This window comes from Miscanthus floridulus, chromosome 10 (genome assembly GCF_019320115.1).
Source record: "Miscanthus floridulus cultivar M001 chromosome 10, ASM1932011v1, whole genome shotgun sequence".
In the NCBI taxonomy this organism is placed as follows: domain Eukaryota; kingdom Viridiplantae; phylum Streptophyta; class Magnoliopsida; order Poales; family Poaceae; genus Miscanthus; species Miscanthus floridulus.
In genome coordinates this window covers 59,148,773-59,154,061 of record NC_089589.1, presented here as the reverse complement: position 1 = coordinate 59,154,061, position 5,289 = coordinate 59,148,773, and the positions used below count along the sequence as shown (strand labels likewise).

Below are 5,289 nucleotides of genomic sequence, written 5' to 3'. Positions count from 1 at the left end.
AACACCCAGGATCAGCTCGCAGACCTTCTCACCAAGTCCCTTGGACGGGTCAAGTTCTAGGAGCTTCGCGCCAGGATTGTGATGGTTCAAATTCCCCAGAAGGCGCCACACAAGACTTAGGGGGAGAATGACAGCTATAAGTCTTATCCCTATCTACTTAGAATAATTATCTAGAGTAGTTGGTGGCTGTGTCAGCCCTTATCTTTATCCCTAGCATCTACTTTAGCATCTCTAGAATATGTTATAGCTTTCTTAAGGCTCAAGCAAGCTTTCTTAAGACTCAAGCAAGCTATCCTATATGTATCCCCAACCTACCATAGTTGTGGTAGGGCTAATGAAATCTGAAATTCAGCCCCAAACCTGTATTTTAGTTCTAACAGTGTAGCTGATCAAGAACCTTGTCGATAGGAGTGCCAACAGATGTACTCTGACTCTGAATGCATTCTCTGCGGTGTGTGTCTCTGTCATAGTCTCTCGCACTCTCTGTGGTGACAGTGGTAGCCTTTGTAGAGATACTAACATGCCTGGAGCAGTAGAGGTACCAGCTTGTATCCATAGCCTGACTCACGGTCTCTAAAGATGTAACAGCTGTAGTACCATGAGACGGAGGAGTCTACAACAACTCGTTCATAGGAACAGAACCAATAATCCTCTGAGTCGCTGAAGATGCCGAGGTAGCAAATAGATGACCAATTGACTCAAATTGTAGACTACCCGATAGAAAGGGAGTGCACCAAATGGGAGGGAGGCCGAGGAGTCTGCAATCCTGAAGAAACTAGCATCCCCTAAGAAAACACTGACACTGGTAGCACCTGCTAAAATCTCTGCTGCTGAAAGAAAGCTCTCTGACTAGGTTCAACCATCGGTGATGGCTGAACAACTAGTGGATATGAAACTGGAGAACTTAGCTGCGGAGGGGCAAGTCCTGTCTGCTCCTCCCTCATTTCATCTGCTCAAGAAGGGATTTTGTCCTCGAATCAATGATGTCAGAGCCTCCTTATGCCTCTAAGCTCATAGCTGCTGAGCCTCAAACCAGGTCAGCCTGCAGCCTGCTCTTGGTGCATCTGTATAAGCTGTAAGCTAGGCCTGCATCTCAAGCATCTGTCGTTGTATCTCAACAAAAGAATATGGAACAGCTGGAGTAGCAGTCGACTGGCTGGTGGTGATCGGCAACAAAGTATTCTCTCTAGCAACACCAGATCCCCTAGCCTCATCATCATGGGCTGGCCTCGGATATAGAGGTGGTGACAAAGGTAACACCTAACATAGTACTCATCATCCTCGTCACTGTCATCACTGGCAAGTGATCCATATAGCCCAGCAAGACTAGCACTAGCCTCAGCCGCTCTCAAAGCAAGATCCTCCACGTCGGCCTAAGCTAACTCCTCTGCCTAGAGCTCTCAGGGCGCGGCCTCCACGGTGTTTGTCAGTAGCCACTGGGGCTTGGCCTCTAAGGTCTCCATGCGCAGTGGGAAGCCAATGCATTGAGCCAAAATAAAACAAATAAGGTGATGTGATGACCCAACCCATCAGCTATCCCCTCCTCCCACTCACAATGAAGCATGTCCACAATGTCAAACTGAATATACCCCATTACCAATGATAGCAACCACTGCTGAACAACTGTAACGACCTCACCATAGCGTCATAGACTGCTCTAGGAAGCAAAGATTTCTTGAACACAAGAAGGGCAGCTTCTACTAGTGTCAACTCTGTTGGAGTCCTCAAAGAATTAGCATTAAACGACTACTTGAACAACACAGAAATTGTCTCAGCTAGAGGAACTATATCGCCTCCCAAAGCACGACGAGGTGCATAGGCACTAGGGTAACAATGAGTCTCTGTCACTAGAGGAACCCCCAGAGCAATGGCAATCTCCTGCAGGATCAACCTGTATGAATCCCCACTGAACATGAACTAAATGAACTCTCAATCTCGTGGATCCAAACATTAGCAAAGAAGATCCTAACCCAATCAGAATATAAAATCACCTGTCCAATGACTACTTGTTAAGCAAGATTACCAAGGGGTGTCTCTTTGGATAGACACCATGTTTCATCAGAGACCAAGAAAGCCTCATAGTGCTCACATTAAACGTGGTATCAATCAGTTCACCACTGCTGCACTTTGTCAGCATCCATGGCTACCAAGATGATATACCACAGTGTGCCCCACATGACACACTATCAAAGCAATGAAGCAGACAAAGGTTGAAATATTTGGCTCATGAAAATTGCTTACCTTCAATGATATTAAGAGGCACAATACACTGATGAATCAATTAAAAATAGCAGAAGGTACTTTACAAAAGGATAATTGTTTATTAATACTGTGAGGTTTATTTGACACTTGCTTCCATACATAAACTTAACAAAATGTTTTAATTAACTGCATCATAATTCTGTATGCGCTAATGGGCCAGATTTCTACACCTAATTATAAATATTGAATTCCAAATCAGAAGCCAGGAAACAAATTTGAATCAAACTGAATATATAGATATACTCCTAAGCATATTTTTCTTGTCCTTCCATTTTGCTTTAGTCTTCTTAATGATAATTACATGGCATAAATTTCAGATCATGCAACTGTGCTTAGTTTCTGCCAATTTCTTTCAATTCTTATTGCAATATGTAACATGATCTACGTTTATGCTGCTCAGCAGAAATGGCGGAGGCCTTACTCCATGTTGTTTCAAAGATTGGTGCCACATTAAGAGAGGAAACCACAAAGGCTGTGATAGCCAAGCTATCACACAAAGTTAAAAAATCTGAAGGAATTACCAGAGAAAGTTGAGGAAATAGGGAAAGAATTTAAGATGATGAGTACTATTGTAAAGCAATTTAGTACACCAGGTCATAGCAATGAGCTCGTTAAAGACTGGATTGGAGAGGTGCGGGATTTGGCCCACCATGTTGAGGATGTAATGGATAAATATTCATATCATGCTCTTAAATTGGAGGAAGAAAATACCATGAAGAAGTTCTTCTCCAAAGCTTATTATGTCACAGTTTTCAGTGAGATTGCTGACGAGATTATCCAGATAGAGAAGAAAATCAAAAATGTTGTGAAGCGGCGAGATCGGTGGCTGCAGCTGCCTCACCTTATTCCTAATCCACTTGCTGACATTGAAAGAAAACAACCACATAGCAGTTTCCAGGAAGTTGTACAAGCTGATATTGTGGGGATTGAAGACAACAGGAGAAAGGTGACTGACTGGCTGGACTCTGATTCTGACAAGCAAGGTAGCACAGTGATTACAGTGTTTGGTATGGGTGGACTGGGAAAAACCACCCTGGTCGCAAATGTTTATGAGCGGGCGAAGGTCAACTTCACCACTCATGCTTGGATTGTTGTATCTCAGACCTATGGTTTGGTTGATTTGCTGAGAAAAATGCTTAGGAAGATTGGGGACCAAGAGCATTCACAGCTAATGGATTTGGATACCCATGACTTGGAAGTAAAAATAAAAGAAAGGTTATCAGGTGGAAATTGTTTGCTTGTATTAGATGATGTCTGGAATCAAGAAGCATACACTCAGATAATGGGTGTATTCCAGAATCTCCAAGCAAGTAGAGTTATAATCACAACACGACAGGAGCATGTGGCTACACTTGCTGAACCAAGACATCGACTCAAACTCAAACCATTGGAACACAAAGATGCATTTAATCTTTTCTGCAGAAAGGTTTTCTATAACCGCATGGAATGCAAGTGCCCTCAGAACCTTGAAAAGCTGGCTAATGCTATAGTGGATAGATGTCAAGGCCTGCCACTTGCAATTGTATCCATAGGTGGTATGTTGTCTTCACTGCCAGCAACAGAATACGTCTGGAACGAGACATACAACCAACTTCGTGGTGAGCTGGCAAATAATGATCATCTTCATGCAATTCTAAATCTGAGCTACCATGACACACCTGGAGAACTGAGGAATTGCTTCTTGTATTGTGGTCTGTTCCCAGAGGATCACGAATTCTCACGGGAAAGCCTTGTGCGGCTGTGGGTTGCAGAAGGTTTTGCATTTCCAAAAGAACAAAGCACAGCAGAGGAGGTGGCTGACAGATATCTCAGAGAATTGATTCAAAGAAATATGCTGGAAGTTGTGGAGAATGATGAGCTAGGTAGGGTTAGTACCTGCAAGATGCATGACCTTGTGCGAGATCTGGTGCTTTCTATTGCCAAAGAGGAAAAGTATGGTTCCGCCAGTGATTTTTCAAGCATGTCCTACATGGACAAGGATGTTCGTCGCCTGTCGTCATGTGGATGGAAAGACACAAATGCAGTAAAAGCAAAATTCCCACGTCTTCGAACCCTAGTGGCACTTGGAATAATTGCATCACCTTCTCAGTTGTTATCACCAATTTTATCTGAATCCCACTATATTACTGTTCTTGAGCTGCAAGATTCTGAAATAACTGAAGTGCCAGCATCCATAGGAAATCTGTTTAATCTGCGCTACATTGGTCTGCGCCGCACAAGGGTCAAGTCACTTCCAGAGTCTATCGGGAAGCTCTCAAACCTCCTCACCCTGGACATCAAGCAAACAAAAATAGAGAAGTTGCCACGAGGGATTGTCAGGGTCAAGAAGCTGCGGCACCTTCTAGCTGATAGATATGATGATGAGGAGCAGTCAAAGTTCCGGTATTTCATCGGAATGCAAGCACCAAAACAGCTATCCAATTTGGAGGATCTGCAGACTCTTGAGACCGTGGAAGCGAGCAAGGACTTGGCTGAGCAGCTAGCGAAACTTACAAAACTACAGAGTGTGTGGATTGACAAAATACATGCTGTTGACTGTGCAAATCTTTTTGCTGCACTTTCCATGATGCCACTTCTTTCTAGCTTGCTACTCTCTGCAAGTGATGAGAACGAGGAACTTTGCCTGCAAGCTCTCAAGCCAGAATCTGATAAACTCCACAGGTTGATAATCAGGGGGTGTTGGGCAGACAAGACATTAGAGTGCCCGATATTTCTTGACCATGGCAGAAATCTGAAGTATCTAGCTATAAGCTGGTGTGGACTTAAGGACGACCCATTCAAGTTGCTTGCTCCATATGTGCCGAACCTAACCTATCTTAGCCTTAACAGAGTGCATAGTGCAAACACCCTAGTTCTTTATGAGGGGTGCTTCCCACAGCTGAAAATGCTTGCCTTGAAGCGCATGCCTGATGTCAGCGAGCTGAAGATCAGCGATCGTGCCCTTCCACAGATTGAAGGTTTATATGTTGTGACACTTCCAAAACTTGACAAGGTCCCCCATGGCATCGAATCCCTTCGCTCTCTGAA

At 43.9% G+C, this 5,289-nt stretch overlaps 1 pseudogene; it reads left to right on the top strand.

Annotated features, from left to right (window-relative positions):
* The first annotated feature begins 215 nt into the window (after positions 1-215).
* On the top strand, positions 216-5,281 carry LOC136486627 (disease resistance protein RPM1-like; annotated as a pseudogene).
* The last annotated feature ends 8 nt before the right edge of the window (positions 5,282-5,289 follow it).